A 14,106-nucleotide genomic window follows, 5' to 3' on the forward strand; every position below is an offset into this window, starting at 1 on the left:
GGAGGGCACTGAGACATGCCCATGAAATTATGGTTTAATATTTCTGTATGCACTTCATTGCTAAAAGCAAACTGAATAGCAGAGGATGGTTTCGATCCATAAATCACTGGGTTAACTGCAAGGCACACTTCCACTACATCACTCCACTTTCAGGTACCCCAAAACCATACTTGAATTCACAATACATAGATTAGGAGATCAGTGTCTTAAGCCACTGTGTCTCTCTGTGATCAGCATGACCTGTATGGATTGATAGAAGCAGTAATAAAAAAAGAATCACGGAGGGCACAGAGACATGCACATGAAATTTTCCAATTAAAAAAAAAATCCCTGTTTACCCTTCATTTCTAAAAGTAGAATTGGATAGCTTCGATCCATCAACCTCTGTGTTATGTGCCCAGCTCTTCTCTTCTGTTTGCACTTCTTGCTAAAAGCAAACTGGATAGCAGAGGATGGTTTCGATCCCTAAATCACTTGGTTAACTGCCCTGCACACTTCCACTTCATCCCTCCACTTTCAGGTACCCCAATACAATACTTGAACTCACAATAAATGGATTAGGCGGTCAGTGTCTTAAGTCACTGTGGAAATGTGTGATCAGCATGACCTATACGAACTGATAGAAGCAGTTGTAAAAAAATAGCATTTCGGAGGGCACAGAGACATGCCCATGAAAATTCTCCTTTTTTATCCCTGTTAAATCTTCATTTCTAAAAATTGGATCTGAAAGCTTCAATCCATCAAACTCTGTGTTATGTGCAGATCTCTCTTCCTCCATAGGAATTTGCATTCATCCACCCCAGATGGGACTCAAACCCACAATCCCTGGCTTAGAAGGCCAGTGCCTTATCCATTAGGCCACTGGGGTCACTTGTTGAAAACAAGCTGGATAGCAGAGAGTGGTTTCGACCGATCGTACACGTGGTTAAAGTAGACATCACGCTTCCGCTTCGCTTCTGTAATCAGCATGACCTGTACAAACTGACAGAAGCAGTCAAAAAATAATCACGGAGGGCACTGAGACATGCCCATGAAATTATGGTTTAATATTTCTGTATGCACTTCATTGCTAAAAGCAAACTGAATAGCAGAGGATGGTTTCGATCCATAAATCACTGGGTTAACTGCAAGGCACACTTCCACTACATCACTCCACTTTCAGTAATACAGCAGACTGTGTCTCTCTGTGATCAGCATGACCTGTACAAACTGACAGAAGCAGTCAAAAAAAATAATCACGGAGGGCACTGAGACATGCCCATGAAATTATGGTTTAATATTTCTGTATGCACTTCATTGCTAAAAGCAAACTGAATAGCAGAGGATGGTTTCGATCCATAAATCACTGGGTTAACTGACAGGCACACTTCCACTACATCACTCCACTTACAGGTACCCCACAACCATACTTGAATTCACAATACATAGATTAGGATATCAGTGTCTTAAGCCACTGTGTCTCTCTGTGATCAGCATGACCTATATGGATTGATAGAAGCAGTAATAAAAAAAGATTCACGGAGGGCACAGAGACATGCACATGAAATTTTCCAATTTAAAAAAAAATCCCTGTTTACCCTTCATTTCTAAAAGTAGAATTGGATAGCTTCGATCCATCAACCTCTGTGTTATGTGCCCAGCTCTTCTCTTCTGTTTGCACTTCTTGCTAAAAGCAAACTGGATAGCAGAGGATGGTTTCGATCCCTAAATCACTTGGTTAACTGCCCTGCACACTTCCACTTCATCCCTCCACTTTCAGGTACCCCAATACAATACTTGAACTCACAATAAATGGATTAGGCGGTCAGTGTCTTAAGTCACTGTGGAAATGTGTGATCAGCATGACCTATACGAACTGATAGAAGCAGTTGTAAAAAAATAGCATTTCGGAGGGCACAGAGACATGCCCATGAAAATTCTCCTTTTTTATCCCTGTTAAATCTTCATTTCTAAAAATTGGATCTGAAAGCTTCAATCCATCAAACTCTGTGTTATGTGCAGATCTCTCTTCCTCCATAGGAATTTGCATTCATCCACCCCAGATGGGACTCAAACCCACAATCCCTGGCTTAGAAGGCCAGTGCCTTATCCATTAGGCCACTGGGGTCACTTGTTGAAAACAAGCTGGATAGCAGAGAGTGGTTTCGACCGATCGTACACGTGGTTAAAGTAGACATCACGCTTCCGCTTCGCTTCTGTAATCAGCATGACCTGTACAAACTGACAGAAGCAGTCAAAAAATAATCACGGAGGGCACTGAGACATGCCCATGAAATTATGGTTTAATATTTCTGTATGCACTTCATTGCTAAAAGCAAACTGAATAGCAGAGGATGGTTTCGATCCATAAATCACTGGGTTAACTGCAAGGCACACTTCCACTACATCACTCCACTTTCAGGTACCCCACAACCATACTTGAATTCACAATACATAGATTAGGATATCAGTGTCTTAAGCCACTGTGTCTCTCTGTGATCAGCATGACCTATATGGATTGATAGAAGCAGTAATAAAAAAAATTCACGGAGGGCACAGAGACATGCACATGAAATTTTCCAATTTAAAAAAAAATCCCTGTTTACCCTTCATTTCTAAAAGTAGAATTGGATAGCTTCGATCCATCAACCTCTGTGTTATGTGCCCAGCTCTTCTCTTCTGTTTGCACTTCTTGCTAAAAGCAAACTGGATAGCAGAGGATGGTTTCGATCCCTAAATCACTTGGTTAACTGCCCTGCACACTTCCACTTCATCCCTCCACTTTCAGGTACCCCAATACAATACTTGAACTCACAATAAATGGATTAGGCGGTCAGTGTCTTAAGTCACTGTGGAAATGTGTGATCAGCATGACCTGTACGAACTGATAGAAGCAGTTGTAAAAAAATAGCATTTCGGAGGGCACAGAGACATGCCCATGAAAATTCTCCTTTTTTATTTTTGTTAAATCTTTATTTCTAAAAATTGGATCTGAAAGCTTCAATCCATCAAACTCTGTGTTATGTGCAGATCTCTCTTCCTCCATAGGAATTTGCATTCATCCACCCCAGATGGGACTCAAACCCACAATCCCTGGCTTAGAAGGCCAGTGCCTTATCCATTAGGCCACTGGGGTCACTTGTTGAAAACAAGCTGGATAGCAGAGAGTGGTTTCGACCGATCGTACACGTGGTTAAAGTAGACATCACGCTTCCGCTTCGCTTCTGTAATCAGCATGACCTGTACAAACTGACAGAAGCAGTCAAAATAATCACGGAGGGCACTGAGACATGCCCATGAAATTATGGTTTAATATTTCTGTATGCACTTCATTGCTAAAAGCAAACTGAATAGCAGAGGATGGTTTCGATCCATAAATCACTGGGTTAACTGCCAGGCACACTTCCACTACATCACTCCACTTTCAGGTACCCCAAACCATACTTGAATTCACAATACAAGGATTAGGAGATCAGTGTCTTAAGCCACTGTGTCTCTGTGATCAGCATGACCTATATGGATTGATAGAAGCAGTAATAAAAAAAATCACGGAGGGCACAGAGACATGCACATGAAATTTTCCAATTTAAAAAAAAAAATCCCTGTTTACCCTTCATTTCTAAAAGTAGAATTGAAAGCTTCAATCCATCAACCTCTGTGTTATGTGCCCAGCTCTTCTCTTCTTTTGCACTCCAAAAGCAAACTGGATAGCAGAGGATGGTTTCATCCACCCCAATCACTGGGTTAACTGCCCTGAAACCCACAATCCCTGGCTTTGAAGGCCAGTTCTTATCCATTAGGCCACTGGGGTCACTTGTTAAAACAAGCTGGATAGCAGAGAGTCACTTCATCCCTCACTTTCAGGTACCCCAATACAATACTTGAACTCACAATAAATGGATTAGGCAGTCAGTGTCTTAAGTCACTGTGGAAATGTGTGATCAGCATGACCTATACGAACTGATAGAAGCAGTTGTAAAAAAATAATCATTTCGGAGGGCACAGAGACATGCCCATGAAAATTCTGGTTTTATATTTAAATTAAACTTTCAGAAAAATTGGTAAGCTTCAATCCATCAAACTCTGTGTTATGTGCAGATCTCTCTTCCTCCATAGGAATTTGCATTCATCCACCCCAGATGGGACTCCACCCACAATCCCTGGCTTAGAAGGCCAGTGCAGGTCCATTAGGCCACTGGGGTCACTTGTTGAAAACAAAAAAAGCTGGATAGCAGAGAGTGGTTTCATTATCGTATACGTGGTTAAAGTGTTTAACTGTTCCTAGCATCACATGACCTGTTACATCATTTCTGTAATCAGCATGACCTGATTAAACTGACAGAACTGATAGAAGCAGTGTCACGGAGGGCACTGAGACATGCCCATGAAATTATGGTTTAATATTTCTGTATGCACTTCATTGCTAAAAGCAAACTGAATAGCAGAGGATGGTTTCACCATAAATCACTGGGTTAACTGCAGAGGCACACTTCCACTACATCACTCCACTTTCAGGTACCCCAAACCATACTGGAATTCACTGATAGATGGATTAGGAGATCAGTGTCTTAAGCCACTGTGTCTTCTGTGAAAAGCAAACTGATAGCAGAGGATGGTTTCAACCTTATATGGATTGATAGAAGCAGTAATAAAAAAGAATCACGGAGGGCACAGAGACATGCACATGAAATTTTCCAATTTAAAAAAAAATCCCTGTTTACCCTTCATTTCTAAAAGTAGAATTGGATAGCTTCATCCATCAACCTCTGTGTTATGTGCCAATCTGTGTCTGTGCCCAGCTCTTGGACTTCTGTTTGCACTTCTTGCTAAAAGCAAACTGGATAGCAGAGGATGGTTTCGATCCCTAAATCACTTGGTTAACTGCCCTGCACACTTCCACTTCATCCCTCCACTTTCAGGTACCCCAATACAATACTTGAACTCACAATAAATGGATTAGGCGGTCAGTGTCTTAAGTCACTGTGGAAATGTGTGATCAGCATGACCTATACGAACTGATAGAAGCAGTTGTAAAAAAATAGCATTTCGGAGGGCACAGAGACATGCCCATGAAAATTCTCCTTTTTATTTTTTTTAAATCTTCATTTCTGAAAATTGGATCTGAAAGCTTCAATCCATCAAACTCTGTGTTATGTGCAGATCTCTCTTCCTCCATAGGAATTTGCATTCATCCACCCCAGATGGGACTCAAACCCACAATCCCTGGCTTTGAAGGCCAGTGCCTTATCCATTAGGATTTGAAACAAGCTGGATAGCAGAGAGTGGTTTCGACCGATCGTACACGTGGTTAAAGTAGACATCACGCTTCCGCTTCGCTTCTGTAATCAGCATGACCTGTACAAACTGACAGAAGCAGTCAAAAAATAATCACGGAGGGCACTGAGACATGCCCATGAAATTATGGTTTAATATTTCTGTATGCACTTCATTGCTAAAAGCAAACTGAATAGCAGAGGATGGTTTCGATCCATAAATCACTGGGTTAACTGCCAGGCACACTTCCACTACATCACTCCACTTTCAGGTACCCCACAACCATACTTGAATTCACAATACATGGATTAGGAGATCAGTGTCTTAAGCCACTGTGTCTCTCTGTGATCAGCATGACCTATATGGATTGATAGAAGCAGTAATAAAAAAAGAATCACGGAGGGCACAGAGACATGCACATGAAATTTTCCAATTTAAAAAAAAATCCCTGTTTACCCTTCATTTCTAAAAGTAGAATTGGATAGCTTCGATCCATCAACCTCTGTGTTATGTGCCCAGCTCTTCTCTTCTGTTTGCACTTCTTGCTAAAAGCAAACTGGATAGCAGAGGATGGTTTCGATCCCTAAATCACTTGGTTAACTGCCCTGCACACTTCCACTTCATCCCTCCACTTTCAGGTACCCCAATACAATACTTGAACTCACAATAAATGGATTAGGCGGTCAGTGTCTTAAGTCACTGTGGAAATGTGTGATCAGCATGACCTATACGAACTGATAGAAGCAGTTGTAAAAAATAGCATTTCGGAGGGCACAGAGACATGCCCATGAAAATTCTCCTTTTTTATCCCTGTTAAATCTTCATTTCTAAAAATTGGATCTGAAAGCTTCAATCCATCAAACTCTGTGTTATGTGCAGATCTCTTCCTCCATAGGAATTTGCATTCATCCACCCCAGATGGGACTCAAACCCACAATCCCTGGCTTAGAAGGCCAGTGCCTTATCCATTAGGCCACTGGGGTCACTTGTTGAAAACAAGCTGGATAGCAGAGAGTGGTTTCGACCGATCGTACACGTGGTTAAAGTAGACATCACGCTTCCGCTTCGCTTCTGTAATCAGCATGACCTGTACAAACTGACAGAAGCAGTCAAAAAATAATCACGGAGGGCACTGAGACATGCCCATGAAATTATGGTTTAATATTTCTGTATGCACTTCATTGCTAAAAGCAAACTGAATAGCAGAGGATGGTTTCGATCCATAAATCACTGGGTTAACTGCAGGCACACTTCCACTACATCACTCCACTTTCAGGTACCCCAAAACCATACTTGAATTCACAATACATGGATTAGGAGATCAGTGTCTTAAGCCACTGTGTCTCTCTGTGATCAGCATGACCTGGATTGAAGAAGCAGTAATAAAAAAAATAATCACGGAGGGCACTGAGACATGCCCATGAAATTAGTATGCACTTCATTGCTAAAAGCAAACTGAATAGCAGAGGATGGTTTCGATCCATAAATCACTGGGTTAACTGCAAGGGACACTTCCACTACATCACTCCACTTTCAGGTACCCCAAAACCATACTTGAATTCACAATACAAGGATTAGGAGATCAGTGTCTTAAGCCACTGTGTCTCTCTGTGATCAGCATGACCTATATGGATTGATAGAAGCAGTAATAAAAAAAGAATCACGGAGGGCACAGAGACATGCACATGAAATTTTCCAATTTAAAAAAAATCCCTGTTTACCCTTCATTTCTAAAAGTAGAATTGGATAGCTTCGATCCATCAACCTCTGTGTTATGTGCCCAGCTCTTCTCTTCTGTTTGCACTTCTTGCTAAAAGCAAACTGGATAGCAGAGGATGGTTTCGATCCCTAAATCACTTGGTTAACTGCCCTGCACACTTCCACTTCATCCCTCCACTTTCAGGTACCCCAATACAATACTTGAACTCACAATAAATGGATTAGGCGGTCAGTGTCTTAAGTCACTGTGGAAATGTGTGATCAGCATGACCTATACGAACTGATAGAAGCAGTTGTAAAAAAATAGCATTTCGGAGGGCACAGAGACATGCCCATGAAAATTCTCCTTTTTTATCCCTGTTAAATCTTCATTTCTAAAAATTGGATCTGAAAGCTTCAATCCATCAAACTCTGTGTTATGTGCAGATCTGTGCAGATCTCTCTTCCTCCATAGGAATTTGCATTCATCCACCCCAGATGGGACTCAAACCCACAATCCCTGGCTTAGAAGGCCAGTGCCTTATCCATTAGGCCACTGGGGTCACTTGTTGAAAACAAGCTGGATAGCAGAGAGTGGTTTCGACCGATCGTACACGTGGTTAAAGTAGACATCACGCTTCCGCTTCGCTTCTGTAATCAGCATGACCTGTACAAACTGACAGAAGCAGTCAAAAAATAATCACGGAGGGCACTGAGACATGCCCATGAAATTATGGTTTAATATTTCTGTATGCACTTCATTGCTAAAAGCAAACTGAATAGCAGAGGATGGTTTCGATCCATAAATCACTGGGTTAACTGCAAGGCACACTTCCACTACATCACTCCACTTTCAGGTACCCCACAACCATACTTGAATTCACAATACATGGATTAGGAGATCAGTGTCTTAAGCCACTGTGTCTCTCTGTGATCAGCATGACCTATATGGATTGATAGAAGCAGTAATAAAAAAAGAATCACGGAGGGCACAGAGACATGCACATGAAATTTTCCAATTTAAAAAAAAATCCCTGTTTACCCTTCATTTCTAAAAGTAGAATTGGATAGCTTCGATCCATCAACCTCTGTGTTATGTGCCCAGCTCTTCTCTTCTGTTTGCACTTCATTGCTAAAAGCAAACTGGATAGCAGAGGATGGTTTCGATCCCTAAATCACTTGGTTAACTGCCCTGCACACTTCCACTTCATCCCTCCACTTTCAGGTACCCCAATACAATACTTGAACTCACAATAAATGGATTAGGCGGTCAGTGTCTTAAGTCACTGTGGAAATGTGTGATCAGCATGACCTATACGAACTGATAGAAGCAGTTGTAAAAAAATAGCATTTCGGAGGGCACAGAGACATGCCCATGAAAATTCTCCTTTTTTATCCCTGTTAAATCTTCATTTCTAAAAATTGGATCTGAAAGCTTCAATCCATCAAACTCTGTGTTATGTGCAGATCTCTCTTCCTCCATAGGAATTTGCATTCATCCACCCCAGATGGGACTCAAACCCACAATCCCTGGCTTAGAAGGCCAGTGCCTTATCCATTAGGCCACTGGGGTCACTTGTTGAAAACAAGCTGGATAGCAGAGAGTGGTTTCGACCGATCGTACACTGGTTAAAGTAGACATCACGCTTCCGCTTCGCTTCTGTAATCAGCATGACCTGTACAAACTGACAGAAGCAGTCAAAAAATAATCACGGAGGGCACTGAGACATGCCCATGAAATTATGGTTTAATATTTCTGTATGCACTTCATTGCTAAAAGCAAACTGAATAGCAGAGGATGGTTTCGATCCATAAATCACTGGGTTAACTGCAGGCACACTTCCACTACATCACTCCACTTTCAGGTACCCCAAAACCATACTTGAATTCACAATAATCAGCAGTGACTGTGTCTGTACAAACTGACAGAAGCAATCAAAAAATAATCACGGAGGGCACTGAGACATGCCCATGAAATTATGGTTTTATATTTCTGTATGCACTTCATTGCTAAAAGCAAACTGAATAGCAGAGGATGGTTTCGATCCATAAATCACTGGGTTAACTGCAAGGGACACTTCCACTACATCACTCCACTTTCAGGTACCCCAAAACCATACTTGAATTCACAATACAAGGATTAGGAGATCAGTGTCTTAAGCCACTGTGTCTCTCTGTGATCAGCATGACCTATATGGATTGATAGAAGCAGTAATAAAAAAAGAATCACGGAGGGCACAGAGACATGCACATGACATTTTCCAATTTAAAAAAAAATCCCTGTTTACCCTTCATTTCTAAAAGTAGAATTGGATAGCTTCGATCCATCAACCTCTGTGTTATGTGCCCAGCTCTTCTCTTCTGTTTGCACTTCTTGCTAAAAGCAAACTGGATAGCAGAGGATGGTTTCGATCCCTAAATCACTTGGTTAACTGCCCTGCACACTTCCACTTCATCCCTCCACTTTCAGGTACCCCAATACAATACTTGAACTCACAATAAATGGATTAGGCGGTCAGTGTCTTAAGTCACTGTGGAAATGTGTGATCAGCATGACCTATACGAACTGATAGAAGCAGTTGTAAAAAAAATAGCATTTCGGAGGGCACAGAGACATGCCCATGAAAATTCTCCTTTTTTATCCCTGTTAAATCTTCATTTCTAAAAATTGGATCTGAAAGCTTCAATCCATCAAACTCTGTGTTATGTGCAGATCTCTCTTCCTCCATAGGAATTTGCATTCATCCACCCCAGATGGGACTCGAACCCACAATCCCTGGCTTAGAAGGCCAGTGCCTTATCCATTAGGCCACTGGGGTCACTTGTTGAAAACAAGCTGGATAGCAGAGAGTGGTTTCGACCGATCGTACACGTGGTTAAAGTAGACATCACGCTTCCGCTTCGCTTCTGTAATCAGCATGACCTGTACAAACTGACAGAAGCAGTCAAAAAATAATCACGGAGGGCACTGAGACATGCCCATGAAATTATGGTTTAATATTTCTGTATGCACTTCATTGCTAAAAGCAAACTGAATAGCAGAGGATGGTTTCGATCCATAAATCACTGGGTTAACTGACAGGCACACTTCCACTACATCACTCCACTTTCAGGTACCCCAAAACCATACTTGAATTCACAATACATAGATTAGGAGATCAGTGTCTTAAGCCACTGTGTCTCTCTGTGATCAGCATGACCTGTATGGATTGATAGAAGCAGTAATAAAAAAAGAATCACGAAGGGCACAGAGACATGCACATGAAATTATGGTTTAATATTTCTGTATGCACTTCATTGCTAAAAGCAAAGTGATTAGCAGAGGATGGTTTTGATCCATAAATCACTGGGTTAACTGCAAGGCACACTTCCACTACATCACTCCACTTTCAGGTACCCCAAAACCATACTTGAATTCACAATACATAGGATTAGGAGATCAGTGTCTTAAGCCACTGTGTCTCTCTGTGATCAGCATGACCTATGGATTGATAGAAGCAGTAATAAAAAAGAATCACGGAGGGCACAGAGACATGCACATGAAATTTTCCAATTTAAAAAAATCCCTGTTTCTTCATTTCTAAAAGTAGAATTGGATAGCTTCGATCCATCAACCTCTGTGTTATGTGCCCAGCTCTTCTCTTCTGTTTGCACTTCTTGCTAAAAGCAAACTGGATAGCAGAGGATGGTTTCGATCCCTAAATCACTTGGTTAACTGCCCTGCACACTTCCACTTCATCCCTCCACTTTCAGGTACCCCAATACAATACTTGAACTCACAATAAATGGATTAGGCGGTCAGTGTCTTAAGTCACTGTGGAAATGTGTGATCAGCATGACCTATACGAACTGATAGAAGCAGTTGTAAAAAAATAGCATTTCGGAGGGCACAGAGACATGCCCATGAAAATTCTCCTTTTTTATCCATGTTAACTCTTCATTTCTAAAAATTGGATCTGAAAGCTTCAATCCATCAAACTCTGTGTTATGTGCTCTCTTCTTCCTCCATAGGAATTTGCATTCATCCACCCCAGATTTCTTCAAAGCTCAATCCATCAAACTCTGTGTTATGTGCAATCTCTCTTCCTCCATAGGAATTTGCTCTGTTTCTAAAAATTGGATCTGAAAGCTTCAATCCATCAAACTCTGTGTTATGTGCAGATCTCTCTTCCTCCATAGGAATTTGCATTCATCCACCCCAGATGGGACTCAAACCCACAATCCCTGGCTTAGAAGGCCAGTGCCTTATCCATTAGGCCACTGGGGTCACTTGTTGAAAACAAGCTGGATAGCAGAGAGTGGTTTCGACCGATCGTACACGTGGTTAAAGTAGACATCACGCTTCCGCTTCGCTTCTGTAATCAGCATGACCTGTACAAACTGACAGAAGCAGTCAAAAAATAATCACGGAGGGCACTGAGACATGCCCATGAAATTATGGTTTAATATTTCTGTATGCACTTCATTGCTAAAAGCAAACTGAATAGCAGAGGATGGTTTCGATCCATAAATCACTGGGTTAACTGCAAGGCACACTTCACTACATCACTCCACTTTCAGGTACCCCAAAACCATACTTGAATTCACAATACATGGATTAGGAGATCAGTGTCTTAAGCCACTGTGTCTCTCTGTGATCAGCATGACCTATATGGATTGATAGAAGCAGTAATAAAAAAAAATCACGGAGGGCACAGAGACATGCACATGAAATTTTCCAATTTAAAAAAAAAAATCCCTGTTTACCCTTCATTTCTAAAAGTAGAATTGGATAGCTTCGATCCATCAACCTCTGTGTTATGTGCCCAGCTCTTCTCTTCTGTTTGCACTTCTTGCTAAAAGCAAACTGGATAGCAGAGGATGGTTTCGATCCCTAAATCACTTGGTTAACTGCCCTGCACACTTCCACTTCATCCCTCCACTTTCAGGTACCCCAATACAATACTTGAACTCACAATAAATGGATTAGGCGGTCAGTGTCTTAAGTCACTGTGGAAATGTGTGATCAGCATGACCTATACGAACTGATAGAAGCAGTAATAAAAAAAGAATCACGGAGGGCACAGAGACATGCGCATGAAAATTCTCCTTTTTTATCCATGTTAACTCTTCATTTCTAGAAATTGGATCTGAAAGCTTCAATCCATCAAACTCTGTGTTATGTGCAGATCTCTCTTCCTCCATAGGAATTTGCATTCATCCACCCCAGATGGGACTCAAACCCACAATCCCTGGCTTAGAAGGCCAGTGCCTTATCCATTAGGCCACTGGGGTCACTTGTTGAAAACAAGCTGGATAGCAGAGAGTGGTTTCGACCGATCGTACACGTGGTTAAAGTAGACATCACGCTTCCGCTTCGCTTCTGTAATCAGCATGACCTGTACAAACTGACAGAAGCAGTCAAAAAATAATCACGGAGGGCACTGAGACATGCCCATGAAATTATGGTTTAATATTTCTGTATGCACTTCATTGCTAAAAGCAAACTGAATAGCAGAGGATGGTTTCGATCCATAAATCACTGGGTTAACTGCCAGGCACACTTCCACTACATCACTCCACTTTCAGGTACCCCACAACCATACTTGAATTCACAATACATAGATTAGGAGATCAGTGTCTTAAGCCACTGTGTCTCTCTGTGATCAGCATGACCTATATGGATTGATAGAAGCAGTAATAAAAAAAAGAATCACGGAGGGCACAGAGACATGCACATGAAATTTTCGAATTTAAAAAAAAATCCCTGTTTACCCTTCATTTCTAAAAGTAGAATTGGATAGCTTCGATCCATCAACCTCTGTGTTATGTGCCCAGCTCTTCTCTTCTGTTTGCACTTCTTGCTAAAAGCAAACTGGATAGCAGAGGATGGTTTCGATCCCTAAATCACTTGGTTAACTGCCCTGCACACTTCCACTTCATCCCTCCACTTTCAGGTACCCCAATACAATACTTGAACTCACAATAAATGGATTAGGCGGTCAGTGTCTTAAGTCACTGTGGAAATGTGTGATCAGCATGACCTATACGAACTGATAGAAGCAGTTGTAAAAAAATAGCATTTCGGAGGGCACAGAGACATGCCCTTGAAAATTCTCATTTTTATCCATGTTAACTCTTCATTTCTAAAAATTGGATCTGAAAGCTTCAATCCATCAAACTCTGTGTTATGTGCAGATCTCTCTTCCTCCATAGGAATTTGCATTCATCCACCCCAGATGGGACTCAAACCCACAATCCCTGGCTTAGAAGGCCAGTGCCTTATCCATTAGGCCACTGGGGTCACTTGTTGAAAACAAGCTGGATAGCAGAGAGTGGTTTCGACCGATCGTACACGTGGTTAAAGTAGACATCACGCTTCCGCTTCGCTTCTGTAATCAGCATGACCTGTACAAACTGACAGAAGCAGTCAAAAAATAATCACGGAGGGCACTGAGACATGCCCATGAAATTATGGTTTAATATTTCTGTATGCACTTCATTGCTAAAAGCAAACTGAATAGCAGAGGATGGTTTCGATCCATAAATCACTGGGTTAACTGCAAGGCACACTTCCACTACATCACTCCACTTTCAGGTACCCCACAACCATACTTGAATTCACAATACATGGTTAGGAGATCAGTGTCTTAAGCCACTGTGTCTCTCTGTGATCAGCATGACCTGTATGGATTGATAGAAGCAGTAATGAGACATGCCCATGAAATTATGGTTTAATATTTCTGTATGCACTTCATTGCTAAAAGCAAACTGAATAGCAGAGGATGGTTTCATCCATAAATCACTGGGTTAACTGCCAGGCACACTTCCACTACATCACTCCACTTTCAGGTACCCCACCATACTTGAATTCACAATACAAGGATTAGGAGATCAGTGTCTTAAGCCACTGTGTCTCTCTGTGATCAGCATGACCTATATGGATTGATAGAAGCAGTAATAAAAAAGAATCACGGAGGGCACAGAGACATGCACATGAAATTTTCCAATTTAAAATCCCTGTTTACCCTTCATTTCTAAAAGTAGAATTGGATAGCTTCGATCCATCAACCTCTGTGTTATGTGCCCAGCTCTTCTCTTCTGTTTGCACTTCTTGCTAAAAGCAAACTGGATAGCAGAGGATGGTTTCGATCCCTAAATCACTTGGTTAACTGC

At 41.5% G+C, this 14,106-nt stretch overlaps 10 non-coding genes across 10 annotated transcripts; all 10 read right to left on the reverse strand.

Moving 5' to 3' along the window:
• Positions 1-795: 795 nt before the first annotated feature.
• On the reverse strand, positions 796-868 carry trnar-ucu. Its single transcript has one exon. It is a non-coding gene; the product is annotated as a tRNA-Arg (tRNA).
• Positions 869-2,034: 1,166 nt separating this feature from the next.
• trnar-ucu lies at positions 2,035-2,107 on the reverse strand. Its single transcript has one exon. It is a non-coding gene; the product is annotated as a tRNA-Arg (tRNA).
• A 935-nt stretch (positions 2,108-3,042) lies between these two features.
• Positions 3,043-3,115, reverse strand: trnar-ucu. Its single transcript has one exon. It is a non-coding gene; the product is annotated as a tRNA-Arg (tRNA).
• A 3,048-nt stretch (positions 3,116-6,163) lies between these two features.
• On the reverse strand, positions 6,164-6,236 carry trnar-ucu. The gene has a single exon. It is a non-coding gene; the product is annotated as a tRNA-Arg (tRNA).
• A 1,205-nt stretch (positions 6,237-7,441) lies between these two features.
• Positions 7,442-7,514, reverse strand: trnar-ucu. Its single transcript has one exon. It is a non-coding gene; the product is annotated as a tRNA-Arg (tRNA).
• A 937-nt stretch (positions 7,515-8,451) lies between these two features.
• Positions 8,452-8,524, reverse strand: trnar-ucu. The gene has a single exon. It is a non-coding gene; the product is annotated as a tRNA-Arg (tRNA).
• Positions 8,525-9,697: 1,173 nt separating this feature from the next.
• Positions 9,698-9,770, reverse strand: trnar-ucu. Its single transcript has one exon. It is a non-coding gene; the product is annotated as a tRNA-Arg (tRNA).
• A 1,375-nt stretch (positions 9,771-11,145) lies between these two features.
• Positions 11,146-11,218, reverse strand: trnar-ucu. Its single transcript has one exon. It is a non-coding gene; the product is annotated as a tRNA-Arg (tRNA).
• A 934-nt stretch (positions 11,219-12,152) lies between these two features.
• trnar-ucu lies at positions 12,153-12,225 on the reverse strand. Its single transcript has one exon. It is a non-coding gene; the product is annotated as a tRNA-Arg (tRNA).
• A 936-nt stretch (positions 12,226-13,161) lies between these two features.
• On the reverse strand, positions 13,162-13,234 carry trnar-ucu. Its single transcript has one exon. It is a non-coding gene; the product is annotated as a tRNA-Arg (tRNA).
• Between the last annotated feature and the right edge of the window lie 872 nt (positions 13,235-14,106).

Source organism: Oncorhynchus tshawytscha, linkage group LG15, assembly GCF_018296145.1.
Source record: "Oncorhynchus tshawytscha isolate Ot180627B linkage group LG15, Otsh_v2.0, whole genome shotgun sequence".
NCBI classification, from domain to species: Eukaryota; Metazoa; Chordata; class Actinopteri; order Salmoniformes; family Salmonidae; genus Oncorhynchus; species Oncorhynchus tshawytscha.